The 26,623-nt window shown below is 37.8% G+C and overlaps 2 protein-coding genes across 4 annotated transcripts in view; one reads left to right on the top strand and one right to left on the bottom strand.

Annotated features, from left to right (window-relative positions):
• LOC117233466 overlaps positions 1 to 26,623 on the top strand; it is a 116,188-nt gene that overhangs the window by 692 nt on the left and 88,873 nt on the right. The gene's annotated exons all lie outside the window — the stretch shown is intronic.
• Positions 1 to 26,623, bottom strand: part of LOC117233465 (protein O-mannosyl-transferase TMTC1-like) — a 274,021-nt gene that overhangs the window by 172,561 nt on the left and 74,837 nt on the right. The gene's annotated exons all lie outside the window — the stretch shown is intronic.

The raw sequence follows: 26,623 nt of genomic DNA, 5'->3' as shown, positions 1-26,623 counted from the left end.
AGTTTCTTTTATCTCTGTTAGTGTATAAAATTTTTTTTTATTTAGTTGTTTAAATTCGCAATTTGTCCAATTTGAACATTTGGTAGAATTTGTGTATAAAATGTTCACAAATAGTAAAGTATTTTGATAACAAGCACGTTTGATAGCAATAGAAAATTCGGTACGTGTACAATTTTATACGTTGAGGAAAAAAATTATTGGAATTGAATGGCCGTGATTCTAATAATTGATAATTGAGATTGAAGATTCGAATTATACGACATGCGAGATTAAATAATTATTCGAGCGTACTTCTCCGATCGTGAATGAGATCCTAAACGACTCTTTTCCTTATAATTTCAATAGAGCAGTGTAGCCAAGTTAAATATTCCCTTTTATTCTCGATATTAGCATTTCAAGACACGCGTTGCCTTTTTATGTCGAGCCATTTCTTTACTTAATAGCGTTACGCAATTTGCGTTTAATATAACAGGATATAAATCTCATATCTAGTTGAATGAATTCATCAGGGTGACTATGAAAAAGCAATTAATGGGAAATTTAGCTACATTGTGTCCAATTCTGAATTAATTAATTCACAGGATAACGTCGCTATATGTTCCTGCTGCAAGCTCGATTTCATACAAACATGTATGAAACACGGATATAATAAAATAATAAAAATAAAATATATCGCATAGTAGACTTCTCCATTCCTAAAAATTGTTAAGTGATCAGCTGTTTTTAATTATAGAGGAGATTATAGCGTATCGAGCGAGAAATTTCCATCTATGCAATTATAGGTCTATAAGAAATTTTCATCGCAGCTTTTAACCTTACTAACTATTTTCTCGCGTGTTACTAACTATTTTCATCTCAAGAGCAAACGTATACCAACCAATTTCCAGGAATCGATCACAAAACTCCGGACAAGAAAGCAACTTCGAAATCAATCATCACAAACACTTTACGCCTGTTTGAAATCCAGGAAATGACAAAATTTCATAAAATTAAAGGATGTATATAGACTTTTCTAACCTACTGTACTTGCACTAGTCGTCAATTAGCTGGCCGATAGAAATAACCTTTCCAATCTAACGATCGAGTCGAACGTTAACAAGAATCGTCGAAGGTGCCAGGTACATAGCAATTAACGCGAACGAATTTCTCCTTGGTTCTCTCTTGCGATTCTTAACTTACGAACGACATAAATCGCCGAGACAGAGACGGGGAGAAAACAAGATAGAGAGAGAATTCGGTCTCGTGCATGCAAGCCGGGACGTGTTCGCAAAGCTCGGGAAGCTTTATCGTTCTCGAGTAATGGTTGGCTGTTTGCAAGGTGGAGGCGCGTATAAATTGCTTTGCGAGCAAGAGAACGGAGAATAAGAAGGAAAAACGAAAGATAGAAAAAAAAAAAAAAAGAAAAGACAGGATGGGTTGAAGAGAGACGAGGGCAGGCTAACTTCTCCATCCTCGCAAGATATCCAGGGCTATTTAGCGACGAAGAGAAGAAAAAGATGTACAATTCCATGGGTAGAATACCTTTGGGTATTTAAGGAATAAAGTGACGCCTTGAACTAAACGCTTCTGCGTATACCAGCATGCCCTACCAATCCCTGTTTCTGTGCCACTTGGGATGAAGAAACATCCATATGAAATAGAGGAGACGGACAGTATCTTCTAGCGGATTGAAATACATTTCCAGGCCAGATATGACGAAGCCCCGAGGAGAGACGACCCATCGTGAACCAACAGAGATCCTTCATCTAAAGCTAGCCAGGACGATAAGTTCGTCGGACCGGTCTTTTCTCTTTCTTTATCCCTCCTCTTGGATCGTGCTAGTTCCACCGGGTATTGTAGGACAATGGAGAAACGTGGAAACAGTACTAAGGCCCTATTCAGGATAGATTTCGTGCAATTTCGGGAAAGGTCAGTCGGCGTAAACACGTTTCCAATTGTTCGCTGTCACCGTACGCTGAGTCGCTTGGTGGTGGTTCGAGAGAACTTAAGAGCTATAGCAGTAATTGGAGACGCGAATGGTAAAGTAACTTTGTTTAGTCACGATTCAAGTACCTACGCGTATTGCGTTAAGTTTCGATTGCAGTTGTAGAGAATATCGCGTTTTTTTATACATATGTATCGCGTAATGTGCGGGTGTATTTGGTATTTGCTATGAGCAGAATACGAAGTAGGTAAATCGTTTTTCGTTCTCGGAACAGTTGAAATTATCGATAAATTAGATAGTCTGCAAAAATTATCCGCATAGTCGGATATAACAATAAATAAAGCTATAAGAAAGTATAATAAAATAAGGAATATATGTATATAGGAACGGACAAGGGGAAAACGTGAGATGAAAATGTAAAATTCGCATTCCTCGTTTGCATCAACTGAGCGCAAAGTTTGTACCATGTGAGATTGTCGACGGGTAGACGAACGAGAATTTCACGACACATCCTCAGCGAAAGAGAAGAGACAATAAACGTGCGCTAAAAGATTTTCAATTTTTTCCGGAGTTTCCAAGTTACCCGGTTGACCTAACTATTCGCTGGGTTGACGCGGGCGTTTTAAAATTCCGAACGGAACTTCTGGCGAAGTGCGCTGTGTCAGCCTGAGAGAGGGACGTGTCGCCTCTAACCGTCTTATTCCGTACCGGAAGCAGGCCAAGAAAGGAAAGAAAAACAAGAAGAAGGAACGATGGAGGAAAAAATTTCCCTATTTTCCTTATTTCACTTTCAAGACACACCCGTCACTTGTCTTGGGAAAGTTATATTGTTACTTTCGACGAGGAAACAGGAGGGATAAAACGACCAAGAAGAAAACTGCGCCGCAGCTTTGCGGAATAAGCGCTTAACATCGCGACCAAGTGTTTTCAGAGATTAACATGTTCCGCGCGCGTTCAATTTTACAGTGACGGATCGTTCGCTGAGTTGCTATACTCGTGCAAACCAACTAACTTAGCTACTCGTGTTTTGGAAGTTAGCGTTTTCGTTTATAGCACTGTGTGGCGAGGGAATTTGCAGTAGGGACAGAGAGCTTTTCGCTATAAGCTTCTAAACTCGCGTAGACAACAGAATCCCTAATAATAATATTCTACGTGTTGTCGTCTCCTTTTGACGTTTATATTAGTTAGAAGTTTTAGTTTGTACTACAACCAGCAACTTTAAAATCATTCTGTAATTCTCTTTCTCGACTATATGTATATTAGATGAATCGTAAATAACTTTTATTGGCTACCATAATCCAAGGGATTCGAAGTTTCTTTATATAAATTTAATATCACGTCAACGGCGAAAGATTGGCAGCATAATAAAGATTCACATTAGTACAAATTATATATTCTGATTTTAAAAATCCGCACTTGACCGACTCGTAATCGAGATTTACGTTGAATCACGAGAAGACTAAAAAGTAAGAACTCAGTCTTTACGAAGTAACATAAAAAATGTAAGCAAAATTGAATTTGTAAAGAAGTTTTGTCATTCTCTCGTTTATACGATAAACTTTAAGATCAAGCAAACTACTTCGCGAAAATATCGCCAGTGGATTTAAAAGGGAGAGCAAGATGGAAGAAATCAGTGCAGCGAAGTGAATTCGTGATTCGACGAAATAATCGAAACGTGGAAAACGAATGCTAATGTGATCCACGCGAGAAACAGTATTTTCATAGTAAACGATGGAACAACTTCGAGGATCGGAACAATACAGCTAATGGCGAAAGTTGTGAGACCGTGGCCAGGTTTTTCGTCTCATTCCTCTCTTGACCTACAAAACGACAATGTGGAGATGCCGAACACTCGACTTCCTCTCTGCAATAGTAAAAACTTCGATACAATCCTTCGACCCTCTGGAAACTGCCTTCGATACAATCCTTCCGATCTTTCCTGGAAATCTCTCCTTACTTCCCAGGTTATTCGCCCCAAGGGATAAACTTCTAAGCCCCTCGTGCGCCAATGAATCGTTTGCTGTTCGTTCAATGGGTCAAAAGGCGTCTCGGAAAATGAACAGAAGATTAAATAACAATAAGCAAACCTGCGAAGCTGAGCTTCGTAAGAAGCGACATTCTCGCGAAAAAATTAATTGATCGAAAATTGTCCGATCGTATCGAAATAGGAGATACTATTTGAATGATAGAGTCGTCGAAATCTTTAATGGAAAAGGTCTCTACTCTTCGTTATTAATGTTTAAAAAAGAGGTAAATTAATTTCTTCGCAGAAGAACGAAAAATCCTTACGTTATATGGTAAAGTAAATTCGATAAAGTAGCACTTTTGCCTTGTTCTCGTTAGAATTTCTCCGCAATTTATATTTTCCTACTGATTTCGCTCCTTAAAATGAAATAAGAAATTGACGTGCTTTTGTGCCCCGAACGAGAGAGAATTTCTATAAATGTACGAAGAAATTCCAGAGACTTCCCTTTCTTTTTGCTGTATTTTCCTTATTTACAGTTACATGCATCTCTGGGATACTATACTCGGTTGCATTATTCTTCGTTTCTCAAAATGTTATATAACAAACAAAAGAGTATCGAATAGCAAACATTATATTTCCTTTCTATGCTCGTTGCTTTTTACAATAAAATTAACTTTATGCTAATATATCTAAAGATGGCCAAACTATGATGCAAATCACATTACTATGATGCAAATCTAGTTGACAGGAACACAAAATTAGTCTACGATATTTTTTTTTTTATGATTAATGACTTAAATCAGAGGATCTCAGGATCGGCTATATTCTTAGCTAGATACTTGTACCGCGCGACTTCTTCGCCTCCTCTCGTCGCTGAACCTTCGTCCAGCCGGCTACCTAGAGACACCCTTATCGGCGTGCTCCAGCATGGAAGAGTAGAACAAGGCCAGCCTCATTATGCGAAGACTGACGAAGCCCTCTCGTCTCAAGAGTCTCGTATTGTCTCAGAACGCCCGTTCTACGAAAATATCCATCTTGTGTACCTTGGCCAAGCACACAAGGCACGACTGCGTGCCGTAGATCTGCGTTTTACCTGGCGGACAAGTTCTCTCAGCCATCCGAAAGAAACTAAGAAACTAAGCACTGTAGGATAGTAAAAATTCTGCAGGAAGAATTGCTCGAGCACCCGTTTTCTCAGGATTATCACGTTTAAAATTTTTTCGACTACCACCGGGTTTTCAGTCGCGTCCTTCCTTTCACGTTTTTCAGAAAATTCTAGTTTAAAGTTCTTGAAAAACTTGAGTTATTAAAGTAGGAAACTCGAATTACAGCAGGAATTTTATTTTATGAAGAATTTATTACGCATATAAGAGGAACGTATATCTTTCAGTGAATTTTTTCTTCTATGCTGCTTCCTATTAGTCTCGAATTGTGCGCGGCATTTTTCATTCTAGCTGTACCAACATCTTTCTCGCGTATCTTTTAAAATAACGTCATGTTTCTTTCATCGAAGGCGCAACTGAAAGTATCAGTAAAATATCCGAGCGATTATCAACTAGTTTTCGAACGATCGCCATTCTTCTAGAAACATCGTAGAAACATCTGAGATACAAGAATTTCATGAAAAAATTTACTAGAATTTCACATAGCTAATATATGTGTAATAAAGTTCGTGCTAAATACTTCTTGTAATATCGTCATCGCCATTAAAATATAATGTTATCTTTACACTTCAAATTTCCATATTCTCAACACCTGTTAGCCATTTTATCTTACGATTTCCTCTCTAACGTATCCGTCTTGCAGAAGCCGAGCGATGAATATCAAGCAAAAACTTTACAAATGTTGCGCTTTTACGCAGCCGGCGAATAACAAAGAGGAACGAGATATCCTTCCGTTCGATTTTACACGTGTTACCACGAAACAGACGGGACAAAGGGACAAAGAAAAGCCGCGGAAAGGTAGACGATAGTTTTATGGACACGTTGCGAAGACAGGTCGAGGAGACGATCTCATATCGAGGGATCCTCGAGGATGTCGTCGATGGCAAATTGCTGTACCGTGTCGATATAACATCCCAGCCCTCCCCTTTCTCCCTCTCCTCTGGCTTTAGCTGTTGGTATAGTCACGGAAACCTTGTACGTTTTCGTTAGAACAGTTACCATTGCCGCAGATGTTGCGTGAAACGACATCCAACTCGCGGCTTCATCCGCGTATTTGCATGTGTGAATTTCGCCTGAAATCGCCATCCCGCTGAATATTTCAAGGTGTAACAACCCGTGCGTTTCGTGGTGTAAAAGTCCGCCGTAAACTAATACCAAGTTACGTCATACATTTTACGGTGTAACGGTGTCAGGTAGACGGGTCACAAAAGTGAAACGAACAAGCCACACGCTGTAATTTATCCGTATATATCAGAGTCACGATGCTGGAAACATGACGTGCGGCACTCGAGAAAACGGAATGATTATTGCTTTCATAAATTGCGATGTTGCTTACGTAATTGCTACACGGTGCAAAAATTGATCGTGATGATGAAAAAATCTCTTGCATACGGTAGTCTAGCAACTAATAATATTCGTGGATTGACAAGCCACAAGTGGTAGATTATTAAGCTATTTTCTACAATTTTACTATTTTACGACAAACAGGATAGTCAGATACGTAGCTTTCTAATTTCTCTAATTTTATTGTTTGTCAAACAACTCGTAAAGTTTCATTAATAATACTTTTCAATTTTTTACGAAAGCGTGCCGATCTTCAGATTACAAAGTTGATTGTTTTGTGGTGATTAAAAAATATCGTAACAATGCGTAGCGAGACATTTTTAAAATTCGATATTTAGATAGAGATAAATCATATTCAATTAAATATGAAATATTATAAAATCTACTATTAATGAATTTGCGTCAAATGAAACAATTTGAAAATATGAAATATGAATTTAAATATCGTCATGTACCGACCCACATATATAATGAATTTATAAAAGTTCGCTTTATAAATTGTACATATCGCATATATCATTCAACGATTATTATTTCCGATAGTAATCCCCGATTAAGTTTCAGCTCGTGCTACATGATGTGAACATACACTGACGGTATAATTGCTAGAGAAGCGTTTAATCGTAAAACGACGTATGACAATTTCCTAATCTATCTGTTCCTTGTTTCCATTCGGCATTTGTGCCCAATTACGTATATAAACGATAAATTGTTATTTGTCCTCGTAGAAAATTTACAAAATAAATAACTATGGACTAAACAGTTATATCAATGGAAGAATGTTGCAAAATACATATTACTCGCACCCTAATACTAGATAGCAGTAACGTAAGTAGGTTAAATAGTCTCGTCTACCTCGTTACCATTTTTTATCTTTAATCTCGTCTTGGGTTATATTTTAACAGCATCATTCAGGTTACAAATCTCTGGTACCCAATCGAACCGTTAGGAAGAAAGAATAATAGCTGTTTCTCAATGGGTCTCTTAAAGCTATTTTCACGATTGTGAATGAGATCACAGAGTTCTCTTTGCTAACTTAATCGATAAAATTGGATAAATATAGAAAAGGACAGAGATTGCATTGAAAGAAGATACAGAATTTCGAACATCCACATTATTTGCCAACAATTAACTTGTAATAATGAAACTGTAGATACGAATGCTCTTTCTGCGTACTTAACTATATGCTACTTTCGTTCATGGGATTTCAATAGCAGTTCGAGTAACCAATTACATATTTCTTTACACGCGGAGATTCGGTTGTTTTATTTCTTCTTACATTAGTATTAATATTCACGATACGACATAAACGTTGAGAAATGCTGAAAATCTGCACGCGTAACACTTGCCAATTAAAACGTAATTCGATATTACGCAAATGTTGATCGAACAATACACGTTTCTTTCATTACTCTGTATCTCATCCTATTCGATTAACTCGTAATTCCAAACCAACCTATATAGTATTAACTTCGAACCTCATCAGATTTCAACGGAAACAATACGTACCACGGTTGGAGCATCAAAACACTTTCTATAGAACACAACGTACCACTCGAACGTATCGAACATTTTCGAGCTAGCGAAACTCAAAGCCTCCAATATTCCCCAAATGAACTCTATACGGTGAATATAGATACACATAGCCCTCTCTGTCTCTCTTTCTCTCTCTCTATGCTTCTGCCACTGCTTCTTACGTATTCCATCCTACGTACGTCTCTTAGCGCGCGAACTTCTCGTAGAGGCTCGTCGCACACGAAGGTGTACACGTTTTTCAAACATTTTTCTAACACCCCGGCTCATCTAGGCGAGCGTGCGCGATAAAGGTTTCACGATGGCGTCATTATGGCGCGCGACGGGACTAAAGCGGCAGACACATCGTTTCTACGTGGCGTGGCTAGGAAGTTTTCGCGTCGTCGACGACGCGTCCGTCCGTCCGGCACGTCGACGTTTTCGGTGCTGGCTGTCACAACTGTCGAGAACGAAATAAGAGGATTCTCTCGTCCACTTTTTCTCCACGAGAAAATACACCCATTTACCTTCCTCTGGTGTTTTTACATGCACACGCACATTGCAACGCGCACGGACACCGGGATGGTGTAATTAGCGACTAAAACTTTTCCACGGCAAGTTCTTCCATCACGGATGGTTGGCCGTATTTTACGGCCGAACTAACCCAAATTTCTATCCTCGGCGTCGCTCGATTTATCGAGCTCGATTCGTGTCACCCGATTTATCCAGCTCGATTCGCCTCACCCCTTCCCTCGTTCGTCCCTTTGCAATTGGCTTCTGCTTCCGTAGCTTCTTTCATCGTTTCTTCGTTCCCAGTTCCTGTTCTCATTTCTCCTTCTTATTTTCCACTGTTGCTTCTTTTTTATTTTTTCGAACGGGCTATCTGTTTCGATTTCCTTTCGTTTGCGTGTCGTCGTCAGATATCTTGTTGCGGCACTTGTTGCCTTTTAGCGAACGCAAGAAAGAGAGAACAGCAAAATTTCTCTAAATTCGAGCAGCTTAATACGGGGATAGCTTAATACGCTTAATTAATGTTGATAATCCTGCTGTCTCCGGGTCGTTTCCCATCCGTGCTCCCCTTCCGTTAAAAAGTTTCCTAATTTTTAGAAAAATATATAAAAGTCGAGGAAACGAGTTTGAATAAAGGTTTGTTCCTTTTTTGAAATTACAAGGCGCTCGTAAAGACTCCGAAGTATGTAAAACTTTGCGTTAATTGCAAAGAACATAATTGAATTTTATGTTTTGTATGTGCTTTTTTTGTGATCGAATCTTGATTAGTTTGTCATTCGGTCTTACATACGTCGAGCGTGGTTTAAGGAAAACGTTAAAATGTATACGATTAAAATCAGGTTTCGCTCGTTCTTTTTGTTCTTTTTAATTTTGCAAGAAGCGTACAGCGATCTACGCGAAATTTCTTATCCGCGTATAAAGCGGTGCAGTAATTCTTTTGGTGGCAAATAATTCCAGTATTTTGAACGACAAAAGTTGGGCGTCGTGTGAGGTTTATTTATTATTTCGAGCGCAACGCTTTGGAGTCGAAACAATTTTTGTTACACGAATAAAGCAAATTCCAGAACACTGTGCAACAACGCGTAAATCCGATATACGTTCCACGGATTACATTTTGGGAATGTTTGTTCCATAAAAAATATTATATATTACTTTGATAACTTTTTTCACATTTCATAAAATTGTGCATTTTAGGTGAAAGATAAGATAGTGGCAAAAAGACACGTTGAAAAACCTCTTAAAATTCAGAATGGAATTTGACAATTTGAATTCGCGAAAGCAATAGTAAATATTGCATTAACTTCGCGTTGGGGTGACGCCTACCTTGTGAAACAAATTCTTCTTCTTTTTCATCAATTCTTAATAGTAGAAACGCACTTTCTGACAATTCTATAACATAGACGTGCATCGATATCTGGAACCAGCTTGATCAACGCTGAAGACTAAAGTAAATAGAACATTATATTTACGTGACACGAAAGGTGGAAGATTTAACCCCTCAACCTACGATTTACGTTCGAGAATTTTGGGCCGATTTACGTTTGGCCCGATCATCGTACTACGGGCTATGCCCGTAGTTGTAGGTTAAGGGGTTAATAGTTTATCACGAATTTCTTCCCACTTCTCTTTAAATATAGCACGCGTAATTTGCAATTATAAACGCACGTTAGATCCATTGAAAATTTTGTTTTTCATCATGAGAAAAAAATTACAATTCTTTACCATTCGTTTACGACTGTTGTCCGTAACTCCTCGTTTATGATAATATGAAATCCTTTGCACGTCTAATCTTCGCAAGCAACGGTATCAGATATCTTTTCATCTCGCCTTAAACGTAGCACCACGACGCGCTATCTCGCGAGAAAAAGAAAAGAAAAAAAATATTGGAACGACTTTGAAATTCCCTGCACGACTCCGCCTCCACGATGCATGCAGCGGTGGTAACTACCAGCGCGTAACCTCTGCTGGTGCACCATCTTTTTACATAGTTAATAATACATGCGCTTATTTAAGATTCGCGCGGTTATTGTCCCGCGTTCCTGTATCAGTTTTCAGCCCGAGGAAAGAGTAAAAAAGAATAGAAGAAGAGAAAGCGAGACGATGGTAGGGAGTCGAGGGAAAACTAGAGGTTTGAAAAAGATAGGACGATTGTACAGTTTACCACGATGGATCGATGTAAACCGTACAATCCTCGTCGTGATGACGTATAAATCGTGGTGGCCGCATAATATATCTGCAGAGATCACCAATAATTTCTGTCGCGCATGAGCGCACCGGAAATGAGAAATGCTCGCGTTAATAATTCACAGTGTGGTGAACACGTTTCACCGACGGGGGTCGGCGGTAAACTACCACCGGGTTGCATCGGGCCCTGTAATTTTAATTCGCTCACGGCCAAGAAGGAAACCTCCAAGAAACGATGCGCGATCGTTGATCGATTCGACGAACGAACGAAAGTTTTGTATTGGCGAAGGCGTGCCAATGGGAGAAGAAAACGAAAGGAGAGATCTATGGAAGTGAGAATCGTGTGTAACGTTCATAATACTCAGAAACTGCAATAACGCGAGTACACGATTACCGATGTCGGGTGTTATCTGGGGATTAGCACTGATAATAATAGGCATGGCTGGGCTATCGCGTTTCCCAAATGGACATCCTTCAGCGATGCAGGGGGAAGGGTGGAAGAGCTCTAATTATCGATTATTACGCATACGTAGCAGCGCGTGATTTCGCTGAGCCTTCACAGACACACCGGCTGAGAATCGACGATAATAGGAGGATTCGACGTGCCGCTCAAGGTTCGTGATAATTACCGCTCTATGTTGCTCGAACAAGCTAAATATTTAGCCGGATAATTATCGGGGCTACGGGTTTGTTTTCAATTATAATCGCGTTGTTCAGGGATCTACGACGCCGGATTATCGAACGTTCTCTGATGGACACGCGTGTTAGGGCAAATCCTTACGATTGTTCTGTGGATCGTCTTGCTCGTTTAGAATGCTCGCTTAAAGTCTAAATTAGTCGTTTAACGTAGGCTAACGATTAACACTTTCTCAATTCATCGCGTCTTTGTTTCGGTTATCACGCTTTTCCACGTCCATTCTTGCGTACAAACGATAATCTACGTTTAAATGTTATTATCTAATTAAAGGATAAACGTCTTCTATCTTTTCTGGCGATGCATTCTGCGTCTGTATCGTGCGATTGGATGCAGCGAGCATAAATTCGAACAGTTATAACTTCGTAATCTGGTAGTTACTAGTAACAAGCCGAGGCGTGATGTTAATTGCATCGACTCGAAGAGAGCGCGTCGAAGTTCCGTCTGTTCGAAGTTCACTCGGAGATGTCGCGTAGAAACAGCAAGTTATTCGATCTCTCTCACGAGCAAGATCCAAATTCCGATATTCAACTCTTGCAATTACTTGGTACAGATGGCATCGGCCGGTTACAAGGCTTCGAAGGTGAATTCAGAGTCTGGTGAAGTTATGGCTGGAACGGTGGCGTCATAAATTTATTATCAAGTGCGTTGATAAATTCGTGAAACGTTGCTCCACCGTGATATCGTTCTATGCAAATGGATTTCCATTCACTATGTTTCAATTGTTAAAGTTGGCCAACACAGAAGTTGGATAACCTGTACGTTGATGTATGCAATGTGGTCATTTTCAACGTACTTTCTTAATCCAGATAACCAGTTCGTGGAGCTTAATTAGTTTTCGATATTAACAAACTTTAATCGATTATTATTAAACAACGAATGGCATTAAAACTTCTTATATCTTTTGAACGGGTTTAGTTTGAAAGAAACAAAACGATGCGAAACTGGGACAGAAAAACGCGAAGAACGTAGCGAAGATTGATAGAATTTTAATAGACTTTCGGATGGAGGTAAGAAGTTCCGATCAATTTGTGCTTTTCCAAGTATTTAAAATCATAAGAACTTTTAAAACGATTAAATAGCGATATTTTTGAATCGAAGATTCGAAATCGGTTTTACTCGAGTCGTCAAACAGTACACAGTTTGTTTTCCATTTCGAAAGAAAACCGAGCGACAGACGCATCCTCCTCTTGCAACGTTGGTGTGACCGGCTTGACGATCGTTGCTTTCACCTAACAACAATTTTATAGCTTTCTGAACATGTTGGACTTGTTTTCCGAGTTCTTGAATGATTATTTTGCTAATGAACCGTTATCCAAAAAGGTCAACAACGAAATACGTTAATCAGATTAATTCTATCGAGATATTTCGAGGTTAATACATAGTTTTTATAATTTTCCTATCGCTTCGTACATCAGACGTATATCTGTACGTGGCACGGAAACTGTTGAAAATGACAATGCGAGTTCGTGCTAGCCATCCATATGCAGATGCGTTGGTTATAAGAAATAGTAACTAGAGGATGATCCTAGTTACAATTAGACGTTTAGACTAGTTACAACTAGACAATTAGACCCTAGTTACGATAGACTTAATCGATAGGCTTAAGATGTCTTTTTGTTTTTATCCCTAGTTCTTGTAAGCGCGTGCAATAAAGGTTTTTTTGGCTCAGAACGGTGTAACAGATTTATCCATTCGATAAAATAATAACTATTCTGATCTTACCTCTAAATATAGAAATAACAACAGAGACAATATCATCGGTTTGCTAGAAGAGTGATACATCTTAAAAGTCGTCGATTCTGACATATCCGTAAAAATTGACTTCACGCGCAAATTATTTACCAGATGTGTGTCACAATTATTCAAAGGATTATATCGCTTAACTGAAGTCATAAAAATTGTTTTACCTTTCTTTTTACAGAAGGGAATGCATGTAAATACTTTTTTAAAAATACTCGAAACTCGGTGGATATCAGCTAAATTATTAAGGAAACAAATTGTTTCATCGATGCGTAATAGAATGATTGACAATTTTCTGTTTGAACCTTTCAAATCGATTTTCCAGATTTGCTTTACTTAGATGTGTCTCCCGTCTAATAAACTATCGATATTTTGTAAAAATGATTCGTTTAATGATGCTATAAGATAAATCAATTTTTCATAACGTCATTATTCTTCTCCATAAATGCATAAAGATTCGTAATCTACCTATACATCTATCATTTCACCCTTTCTCCTAGCGATACCGTTAGACCTTGAATATTAAATTGCCGTGAAAGCAACCACACGTCATGATAAAGATACATACAGCCTTACTAAGCTACGCTTAAATGTCGCAACCACCGATCGAAAAAAGACCAACGCCAGTACTGTGCATTATAACGTCGTCGTTGGTGCCGATGCGTATCTTTTGTGGACCTGGTGGCATGTGCTTTGACATAATCGTGTTATCTTGCTAGGTGCACGCACGCGCCATGTACACGTATAATTTATTTCGCGACCACGCAGAATGTCGTTATTCCAGCGCCGGTGTTTTCACTGTGATACCGTGCCAGTCAAGTGATAACCAGAGATACGCATTTTAATAAAAGCTGCTAAAGTTTATGGGATTTCATAAAACGGACCGCGCAGTTTCAGTATCAGCATGAAAGATATTTGATTCGTAATATAAATATTGAAACAATTCGCGAGGAGTACATTTTTACGAAATCACAAACGTTTGAAAGAAAAATTTAGATATTTAATGGTTTTTTTATAAACTGCGAATATGTCATTTTATGGCGGAGATATCGTTTCATTAATAAAGTGCGATAAAATTTTTTAAAAATCGATCAGAAAATTAAAAATCGTCAGAAAACTCGTCAAGTTCGTGTAAACAAGTTACACGACCACCAAAAGCAATTTACATCGAACGATTGAAGTAGTTGGGAAGTTTCGTCGAGTGACTTTTTCTCTCTGAACATCATCTTCTTAGAGGCCGCTCAGAGGCGGCCGACAATACGATGAGTTTCCAAGTATAACAGCGCATAATCCCGGGCGCTGCATCAGCATTAAAAATAACAATGCAACTATTCTTAAAAGAAAGAGAAGTCATTACAGGTAGATTGAAAAATATCGCGTCTCATTATGAATCTCTATAAAGCCGCGATTGTCTTTTTGATGCCGAGCAGAGAAGCTAATATTCTCGAACAGGTACGAACGCGTGATTCGATGAATTGCAACGCAGAAAATTCACGAACGACGATTATTGAATCACAATAAAGCGAACTACGTTCATATTCTCGAGTTCCCGAAAATCCCATTTTCCGTCGAATCGATGGGGCTGTCGATTTTGAGAAACGAGGACACACGAACCAGCCGAGATTGAAATATTTCGCGACACAGTCGCGTGATTTCGTATAGAATAGAGCGTATGAGTCGCATGATCTCGCAGAATCTAGTAGCTGCGTCAAAATTAAATGCGCTGCTATACGAGAAATTAGTTTATCAGTTGTTATTTATATCCTACTATAACATTTATCAAACGAGGCTTTAGTAAAAATTAATATCGATATAAAAGTTTGCCGCATCAAATAAAGATTCTATCAAATTTTATAGTAGAATTCTATTTTATCGCGAAGATAAATATTAATTTCGATATCTTACTGTAAAGTTTGTCGTATAATGCAAATGTAATAATATTCAGTACCCGTATGAAATTTTACTGTATTACGTATAGTACGTGTTCACAATCGCTTAGAAATTTATAATAATATTCGTCTCACGAAATATAATTTATTCTTCGGATAACATGAAATTCGAAATCTGAGATGCGCATCGCGTATAGAATATCGCGTGAAAATTGAACGCACGCACAAAACCTGCAATTCTTATTTATTTAAACAAATTTCTACATAGAGTAAGTTCAGTCTTTTAAACTATCTTCGGAAAAATACGAATTTATAGAAACATCCGCAATCCGATATTCGATCGATTCGGTAATCCGAAAAGAAAATTTAATTTCGTTTCTAACTTTAACTATTAATAACGACCTATTAATACAATTTCGACTCTAACCTTCCCATTGGTCTCTTTTTTCGTACTATTTGATTGTAGTGAATGACTGACGTAGATACTGCGGAACTCCATTCGTGTAATGGAAATAATTGGACTCCATTAATGAAGAAAAACCCATATAAGCCACGATCGAACGTATCTCGAATACCAGTATAATTAGCGAGATGTGGAGCGTGTGATTAGTGATCAAGATTAAGAGCATCATTAACCAGCATACGTGTATTCAAAGTACGTGAATCGATAATGACGTCAATGATGTAAATATTGTCGTTTCGGATTCACAGAACCAAAGTCCTTTTGTGTCGTGTGCAAACCTTTCAATTCGCCCGCTTCGTTTCATTTTAGTTCGCTTTTCTTCAAAATGTATAACACGTATAAAGCGGATTTTACTTTTTAATGTAATAATTTCAAAACTGTCGTCAGCTTTGCGTGGTGTGCAGCACTAATGAATACAAGATCGTATCTACGCAAGTGATTAATCATCCAGGTGTCACGGTAAACTGTGCAAAAAAACCAAGTATACTTGTAAAGTTATGAAACACTTAATACGTTTAGGAGAAATTTCCAAAGAAGTTTGAGCTACTTTCGGTAATCTTATCCGATATGTATGAACGTGAAACTTGTACATGAGATTCTACGAGGCGTTATCGACATTGGCATTAATTCCGGTAATGAAATAACGCCAAACAACTTGTTAAAGCATCGATGGACAAGTTGTCAACAAGACAGACAAGCGATTGTTACAAAATTCTTACAAAATTCCATTTCCATCGACAAAGAAGAAAAAATAAAGATAGTCTATACTCGATAGCCTGGTCAAAACTTTGGCAAAACTTAAACAAAATTCTCGAACCTGTTCGTTCAATCGCCTATCTGTTTCGTACGAAATTATATTTTTGGAACTGGTCATCGTTCGCACGATGTGCGAGGGTGGGTTTGTCAACATCTTCCTTTTTTACACTTATTGGATAATTACAGCATCTCGTATATAACAGTTTCTCCATTTTTCTATATTATATTTGAAATCCCCCATGTTTTTCTTAACTACCAAATACAATTAGATTATACCGGCTGTTAATAATTATCATAGATTTCGATTGATCGAAGAAAGACAAAGAAGCCTTGAAATGATAGATACGACGTTTTAACTAGATAAGAATTAGACAAGAATCGCACGTATGTGAATGTACCTGAAAAGTTTCGTCTCAACTTCGCATCGGTATTTTTATTGAAATTTTCATAAGATCGGTCGGTGGTACGCGACAGATTCAATCAAAGCTCGCGTTTCAGCAATCTCGTCGAATGGATCGACGGGAAGAGAAGCCGTATAAGCCGTTTCAGGAAGCAGACGGCAATGTAGCGCGACACGCGTTATTACTCCTTAATCGGCAGCTTGATCGCGAGAACATCGCGAACGCGTACTAAAAAGGTGTAGCGTGTAGAAACGGTAATCGGTCCTCGCCTCTTACGACCTCTTCGCCGACCCATCGAAATCGACTATCGAGAACGAAACGGTGTTTCTCGTGTCTTTCGTTCGTGTAAGCATGCAGGAAGTTCCACTTCCTTTCCCGGGTTCACCCTCCTCTTCCCTTCGAACGAGAGCGAAAAGAAGAAATCACGCGACGTAACGCGACTTGACCAACGGTCACACCGATTTCGTTGGACTCGTAGCTAGTTGCAGGCGATAAAAATGAACGTGGAAGCATAGAAAATTACGACCGCCAGTTCGTGGAACTATGGTGCTGCTTCCTTTATGTCGGTAGTTCCATTTTACTCTTTTTTCCCGAATGCTTTTTTCGTGAATGTACGACACGCTCGTTAAAGATGCGCATATTCTGTGCGAGTTACTTGAAGCGTTGCGGCGGATTTACATGACCGTTGATATAGTAATTATTCATTGGTTCCAGACTGACTGATCGATTCTTGAGATCGCTCGCGTGACAGGGACGGCCTGTGTACATACATTTTAGTTTCTGTACAGGGTTGCAGGAGCTAGACACGATAAAAGACAACTTCGTGTAGCATCGAGTTACCGTACAGGCAAGTACATAGACATTGTTTGGAATGGCCCGTAGAACGAGGGATAATGGGAAAGTTTATCGTCTGTAAATTAAAAGAAAAAAAAGAATCTTTTTCTAGTGTATAGAAGAGATAAAGCCGAGGACTATTACGGAAGATTGAACTATTATTTTATTGCTAATCCTTTTAGTTAGTTTTAGTTGAATTGTTATTTTATTATTAAAACTAGGGCCTAAGCCTACGTATCTCACAAGGACTACGCGTGGCCACCAGTCCGTCATCGTCTGCTGACCTTAAAATTAAACAGGAAACTATCGGCGGCCAGTTCTCGTCACCGATAGCTCTGTTCCCTTAAACTACCTACAACGTAACGCTTATCCTAACTCATACAACACTTAGGGCCGGCGTAAGGCAGGTTCAGCGCGTTCGCCGGAACCCAGCCTCGCGTTTTGAGAGGCCTCGTGGTCTACGAAAATTATCTGCGATCATCGATAAGCCAAGAGAGATTTTCATCTCTGGCTGTTCCATCTATAGGATGTGAGGTAGCAAATTCAATCGATTTTGATGATGTTATCAAAGATTTGGCGTCGAAGAAAGGGAGAAAAATTATTTAATATTATTATTGGATTGTATTATTGTTTAATATTCATCGTATAAAAATATATTATATGTAATAGAATTTGTAAATAGATAATTCCTCGTTGTAAAATCTTAGTATAGGATTTGAATGTGTATTCAGGCCCCGTAAAATTTTTGAACCCGGTCCCACAAAAGGTCACGCCGGCCCTGACAACACTACACTAGTTACGTACAGAAAATCGAGGGTAACGCGCAGAAGCTTTCCTTTGTGATTTTTATTCATAGCTACATCGATTATTTTTCGTGTATCGTATTCGCTTGCGATATAGAAGAGTAGAAGATAACGGAGCAATCTACTTTTAAAATTCATAAACTTATCACGAATAGATCGTTATGCAGAGATATGTTAAATATTATCGGAAAAATTGGCGTGTTACGAGAGTTTCATAAAGGTTTACTGGTATATCGACTTTATGCTTGTTAGTTATTAAGTTGTTAAAAATTAAGACACTTTTACTTAAATAAGCTGTTTGAGCAAAAAAGAGCTGCGAAGTTTCAGGGTGTGCACCGTTTGTTCAAATAAGCAAAAAAGTTTTAACGATCGCATGTCGTAAAATCAGTGCTTGCTAAAGAGAAGGGTTCTTTATATATTCCTCAATTTTTAAAGCAGAAAATTCTACCATTGCACGTTGAAATTCCAGCAATCTACGTTTTCGTTTCTCGGCTACCCTTTTCTTAAATGCAATTACATTAACGTTATAAATTCTACAATTAATTAGTCCACGATGAATAAGTCACGTTTCGCACAATTTGTTAACTAGATTTGTCCGCGTCGACTGAAGGAGTATACGACGATAATTAGACTGCAGATATTTATTCAGATTCGTGTTTATTGGCAACAGAGATTAAATATAGAGTAACGAGCACTACCATTTTCCATACGACGTATATTCTGGAAATTGTCGTATTCATTTTCAAACTTCCCATAAATATATAAACCGATATCCGCGGTCTAACGATAACGAACATTTCGAAAGTATTTTTTTTTTTTTCGCAATTAAAGTCATCTTGAGTTTCACGAAATCTATAACTTTTTCCGTTACATCACAAAGAACACATTTCGATCGCACGATACCAAGTTTGCACTAGTAGAGACGAGTGGAAATATTTGACAAATAAGTTAAACAACTTGACAAAGTAATACGTATAGGAATACTTACTTATTTATTCTAATTTCTAACACGCACGAACAAAATAAACGACAAGACACAACTTGTCGTTTCACCGAGTTTATCACCGTCGCTAAACGCGAAACAAAATTCGAACATTTACTGCGTGTAACTTAAGCAGCAACATTGATAGGCTTGGAAGCCTGGAATACGAGTCCATCGCGCCGAGTTACTAATTAATTATGTAAATAGCCGAGCAACATAATTAGCTGCTGAAACTCCTCTAATTATATTATCTATGTTGGCTGGTGTGCTCGATAATATCGTGCACTGGCTTCCGTACGCTATCAACGCCATAATGAATTGCGCCGTCTTATCGAGCACACACAAACGCGCATAGACACATTATGCTATATCGTTAATCATTTATTATATCGCCGCCCCTCCCCTGGCTGTGTGAATATTTTAGATTTGCCACCTCTTTGCGCAAAGCGATTCGTCGATGCGAGAAAACATCGCGGCCAATTAAAAAAGCGTTCTTTCCGTCGACGCTAGAGCATCTCCTTTGTGCGGACAATTTCCGATCGATGTTTTACACAATTTCACCGAAACGTTCTAAACGAACACATTTGCAACGTATAAAGGCATCGCCGTCGGCTATTATTATATCGTCACGTGTTTCGAATGTTCCGTTGCCGCTCTTTTCATCGCCGATTGTACGTGGACACACAGAAAAGCGAATGGAACATGGACGAATGTGCACGCGACTAAAGCGTATTTACGCGTAACGCGGGTCGCGATTATCGCGACTACGTAATGCCATGCTCGGCCAGATTAAATCGCCAACCATGGTAACGCTTAATGCTTTCTAATTCTTCTATTTATATCGCCTGACACGGCAGAAAATCTAAATCATGGGACTACTTATCGGCTTGTACATCTCACCCTACGAGTATGAGTAATAGTTTCGTCCTTAGACCGAGTAATTTATTGTTACAGCGGTGTATTATGTGACGGGAAAAGGAATAACGAAGTCTCGAAGGAAAGGAAAAGTTCCACGAATGGAAGTTCTTACGGGGTTTATGCTTTATAAGAGTCTAGATCCTGTACCTTTCTGGAGCTTATCCTTTGTATATTACGATCATCGATCCAGAACGACACCACGTTTATTGAGTTCTCGCTCTTTAAGTTTGTACAGATGCAATCAGATTGGTCACTGGGAAACTGTTATTAACAATTTCGTAAACCTGTCTCGATGTCGCGTATATGCAACATTATACTTTGACAAGTTACCGATTATGTAATTAAACGACGGGATTATTTCTTTCGGTTTCGGCAAAATTAATCTGGAACGTTGATGCGTCGTTTTCTCGCATCTCTATAAAACTAGAAATGTGTTTTTATTGGCAATAATTAATAAAAAGACAATCTTCGTCGTCGGTTGAAAAATATCTCTCCCTGGAATATTCTCGCGTGATCAATTCATGAAAACGTTATTGACATTACCGGTGGCTATCTTGATTTTTTTAATAAAAAGTTCCTAAAACAATTGGCTCGAACGAGCCAACTCTTTAATTAGAATCTACGATGAGATTCGAAAAGGATGAATTTCCATCTGTGATTACTCTTTCGAGCAATCGTTCCAACAATTTGTCGTTATAGAATATAAATCAATAAATGTAACGATGCGCTACATCATACAAGAACTTGACCAATAACAAACATAAATAAAGCAATTTTTCCTCACCAAGTCGCTTTCTAATTACGATTTAATCGATGGAGAGAGATGCTAAAAAGCTGCCCAAATGCAAAGAGTTAACACGATGAAAGTTTCCGAGGATGCGCTTAGATCCTTAATTTTTGGAAGGAAATCGCTCGAGGGATCGGATAATAATTGCGAATCGCGAGGAGACGATAAGGTCCGGAAGTTTTTAATTTGTTCTAAAATCGCGCATACATGCATTACAAGTTTATTCGAAACATTCTTTGAAATATTTACCGATCCCTCGAGGCCACGAAATCTCATTTACTCTATCCGTTTTGTTTATTTGCGCGAACGAAGAGGAATCGCGGATAAAGACACTACTCCGGTACAAAGTAGCGAAGATTATACGACCACTGAAAAATTAGGTATCTTCGGGTTAAGCGACACGACTGTTGGAATATAGAATGGAGGGGGAAAAATTGGAAATTTCAACTGCAACTTCCGTGAATGCGATTTGATCCAACACGGGAAACCTGGCCGATCTATCGGGGATTAAATTCGCTGGCGAGCGTGTTTACCCGACGAGTATCGAAAATGGAATTGACGAACATTAATACAACTCTGTCTCGTCAGTGGCGATTCCATGAGAAAAGAAACACTGAAATTAAACGTTTGTCAATACGTATCCAATCCATCGATTGAAACACGCAGACGCAAAAAGGATTGGTACATCGACGTTTCACTCGTACGATCGGTCCGTTTATGGCTCAATTGTCTATCTGGTGTTTGAGTGTGATTCTAGAAATGTTTTGTTATTTCTTCGGAGGGGAATAAATGTTCTATATACTTTTCTACGAAGGTGCGGAATGTAGAATTTTGTAATAAATTATCGGGCACGTTTGAAATTTTTGGAAACATTCGAGTATAACGAAGCAATTTCGCGAATAGATAAAAGATCGAAGAACACTTTACCATCTAAAGGTTTCGTTGCTTTCATGAATTATTCTTTTAAATTTTTTGTTACCTCGACTCTATTATTATAGTCTCTGGTCTCATCCTGGTCTCGTCAAATTTCATACGTTTGTCGAAATTACGCTTTTGTGCAGAAAAATGGTTAAAATTAAGTTTAAAGTGAAAATGAAAATTAATTAGGAATATTTTTAAAATATTTCGAGAAATTACCCGGGGATTGGATATTCGCGTTTATTTGCCTCGTAATCATAAGCTATTGATTATTAGCACTTCCTATTACCAGTTATGGTGTATCTGAAACCTAACCCGAGACTGTTCTAATTTGATTGTTTACCGATCTCGTTACTACTTCGACTCAACGTCTATACGAGCTCCATTATACTCCATTCGCATTGGCAACTAATGCTACCAAATTTGAGTTTGCAAATACGATAGCTATCTTCCGAATAAGTCATTGATTATGAGGTAGTTTGCTTTGTTCGATATGCCACTAGACGAATCTTTTCGTCATTTATTATAATTTATATTTCTGAAAGGTACTATACTTTCAGAAATTCCCAATTAGAGCTGACTTGTACTAAATAAAAATTAAAAATGACGTAGAATAACGTTTAGTCGAAGTATTGTTTTCTCTTCCGTTGATTTAAGTAACTTCTATATTTTAATAATAAAAATTCTTGCCGATACTTGTTACAATCAATTTTTTAAATTTATAATTTCCCAATTATTTTAAGAGGCATGTGTCTCACATACCATCGTTACTGAAATGGTAATTATAATTCTGTTATCTTTATCTTTATGAATACATAAAAAGATGAAACTTACATAAAGATTTCTTTCATCGACCAGATATTATAACGAGCACCACACTTTTGGTAGATTATGCACTTTAAATTGCACTCAGTCTGATCAATTTATTATGAAAGGCGTGTACACAATACGACAAATAATACAAGAGACAGTGAAAGAAAAAAAGAAAATAAGACTATAGACAGTTGCCGATCATCCTAAAGTAAAACACAAAACGAACTATCCCAAGTCCGTTGCTCAGGCTTATGACTTCGTAACCTCGCACAAGACGTAAGGTCGTCCCTTGGACAAAATCAAAATCCTCGAACTCTATAACCTCGTAGTTGCAGAACTCGTCTCAAACCTTTCCTGGCCAATGAGTCTTCGTATTTCGTGATCTTGGAATTGTAAAAGCCAGCTTGGACCATCGTGAGATCGTGAAAGACCAAAATCCGTGGTACTGGTCTCGGAGGAATCATATCGCATGATCTCGACGTCGCGGCGCAGCGTCGCGTCGCGTCGTAAGATCTATGTCAGACATCCTTAGTAGATTTTGCTATTTTTTTCTTTTTTACAAGTATCGTATATACAATTGTGATACTATATGTTGTATGTTATATATTTTACATTATGTTGCCGATTTTAGGAATATTTAGAACCGACAGATACATGTAAAAATTTCTACGTGACTTTAGCAGTGCAGTTAAAAACTGAACATTTCCTGCTATTCGTCTCTCAGTAAATGCAGATATACTTCGAATATACTATCCGGATGTGAATATTACGGGAGAAATATGGGTAAATCTCACGAGTGAGGAAATATGTAACACGTATGAGATATAGAATATAAAAGCACCGCCAATGTAAAATATATGACACGTGACTTCTGCGTTATATAGTCGGCTATAATACTGAAACGATAACTATAAATACTAATATAAAAGACAAATGGCTTCAACGATAACAAAAGGCGTCACTTAAACGTAATACGTATAACTATAGCTCCTATGAATATTTTAAACAATGCGTCTTTCTAATAAAAGATGGACCCCGTTTATTTGCTCTTATTTTTGATCCAGTTTTGATCCAATATAATAAGATAATTATTAAATTTAACATACTCTCTTCTCCAAAATTTTAACCGTGACGATATCTCACGAACGCATAAAGTAAACGTTCCCGTTCGAGAAGTTAAACTGTCTGTTGCCAACGTAAACGCTTCATGATGAAACCCCAAAATATTCATTAAAAATGCAAGTCTCGTTAAGGCGGCCGTAGGTAGGCATCCTTTATTCTCCTTGATGCGACGTACGCGATGTCTGAACGAGCAAAATGGAATAGACGTACGCAACGAACATGCGCGATAGCTAAACGATTTGAGCCATGCAAACAATCTAATAGCCTCATTAACCTGTCGTGACTTGTCGGGTAGTTTACTCGGTAAAAATGGTAGTAAAAAGAATAGAGCAATGTGCACACTCAGAAACTCACAAATAGGTCGTTTAAACTTTCTTTTTGAAAACTGGACGTACGTATTTGAACCGTTTCCACGAAAGGAGGGTAGCAAACAAATTAGTCATTCCGTTCGTGGAACTTTTGGAAAGCTGGAAGATCCACCGATCGTCCCCTGTCCGCTGATCTTTGTGTCTTCCGTCGAGCTTCCTTCTTAACGATTCAAGGAATTCAGAGTAGTATATACTTTCAATCGACTGCAAGATACGGTTTATGTCACTTTCCCTCGATTTCTTTAGCCTCCAAGCTCCGAGGATATTTGTGATTACTATAAGATTTTTGCTAAATTTGCTTATTGTACGAGACAATTTTCGGTTAATAGGATTTCGTATATTAGAGATTTCTCGTACTGTAGAAACACGGTGTTCACGAGGGAAATTGCATAAAAATTTGGATCAAGTTTTACTTTTCCCAAAATATTTATGTCAAAGGCTAAAGGATTTTAAATTTTCTACTTTGAAATTCCAAAATGAACTAGCTTCTGTTAGTTAGATACAACGTGATTAATATCTAACAGAGAGAAACGAAACGTATAACTCTATCGGAACAAAGAACTAGTTTCAATTTTAATGGACGATATTAAAACCACAAATGAAATCGAGATAGTTGTACAGGTGTTCCAGATTTACCGAACAATCATTCTAATGATGTACATTCAAACGTTTCAATCTCATCATTTCAGTACCGTTATCTTCATCTCGCTGTAAATGGTTGTTGCACAAACTGCACGCTATGGAAACCAACACCTGGATATTTGTTTTATAATGCAAGATTCGCGATAAACCGAGTTACGTCGCATGAAACGATTTTATTTGTAGACAGCTGTAAAATTCTTCATCATGGTACTAACAAAACTCGACTAGCTATTCGAGTTCACGAAATAAAGTATGTACGTATAACATTAGTCATTCCTGAAATATCTGATCGTTTTCCTGTAATTTTTCGTCATTAAATATATGATAGCAAGAAGAATTTCGCGGCAAATCAAATAACGTAATTGAGTAAGAAAATTAGATTTCGCGATGTTTGCGCGCTTAGTAGAAAGTATATCAGAATGCTCAGATTTGGAACTTTCAACAATTAAAACACGTACCTATGTTAAACTGAAATGTTTCTCTTAGATTGCTAAGGCGTGTAATTAAGCTTGAACTTTCGTGTCGACCCGCGTTAATTTATTTAAAACACCAGTTTTGTACAACCTGTTTTTAGACATTTTTTGATCAAATTTTTCAGTAATTTTATCATTGTAAACTGCTTTCTGGAAATTATATGTCGATCATCAGCGAAAGATTATCAGTAACTTAATTAGCTTCTCTTTCGCATGAAATTGTAGAAGAAAATCCGTGTCAAGTCGAATTCAAATTAAATCAAAATTCAAGTTATTTTTATTCCGTCCATTTGAAACACAGATAATTGACTGTTTCGATACGAAGGTTTGTTCGTCACAGCTTCTCATTTTATAAATATATTTGTTTAGAATTTACACTTGAGAATTACACTAAATTTACGCTTGGAATTAATATTAGAATAGTTGTATATTTATTTTATGGACGATTTCTTATACAGGGTGGTTGGTAACTGGTGGTACAAGCGGAAAGGGGGTGATTCTGCGCGAAAAAAGAAGTCGAAAATATAGAATAAAAATTTAAAAATTTAAAAATTTAAAAATTTAAACATTTAAAAATTTAAAAATTTAAAAATTTAAACATTTAAAAATTTAAAAATTTAAAAATTTAAAAATTTAAACATTTAAAAATTTTAAAAATAACGTCAATTGAAACAACGATCTACAGTGAGATCCGTTATAACGAGACGTGATAAAGTGCACGCGTACCGAGCGAAAATTCAAAGTCGATTTTCTCGAAAACAAAGCCTCGAACGAAAAATTTTTATTCTATATTTTCGACTTCTTTTTTCGCGTAGAATCACCCCCTTTCCGCTTGTACCACCAGTTACCAACCACCTTGTATATTCATCGATACACACTTGCACGCGTCTCAGCACTTTCTTCTGTACCGAAGTGTTAACCGACTGAATAGTTTACATTCATCTGGTTTTGAGACGCCGCACACACACATATCTGCACACACTGATACCCACATACAAGTATCTCTACTACGCATTAAACCCAGTCCAGCATAGAAAATTATACATATCTCAACAATAATTCTTCCGTTATATCATGGTTCGATTTTAGTGTAATTTCTACTTAATATCATTTTATTCCTTCGTTTTCGACTTCTAATAATAAACAATTACGATACCATAGAAGATCGAATTGCACCCATTAATTGATTTTTCAGAATTTTTTCAGACCAATGTTTTGCTTAACGCAGGGACAGCGATCGACCGTGCCTGCGAATTTTCAGTAGAACAAAATTATCTTTGAACATTGGCAAATTATTTTCAACGTACAGAGTTACGAATAAACGTAGACTAATCGAAAATTGAAACGAGAATTACGGAATAAATCCAACACAACCCTTCATTGTTAAAATACAATTTCTCTTTGTAACTTCACA

This window comes from Bombus vosnesenskii, unplaced genomic scaffold, assembly GCF_011952255.1.
Source record: "Bombus vosnesenskii isolate JDL3184/JDL3185 unplaced genomic scaffold, Bvos_JDL3184-5_v1.1 scf7180000013295, whole genome shotgun sequence".
Taxonomy (NCBI): Eukaryota; Metazoa; Arthropoda; class Insecta; order Hymenoptera; family Apidae; genus Bombus; species Bombus vosnesenskii.
This window is presented reverse-complemented; position numbering and strand designations above follow the sequence as displayed.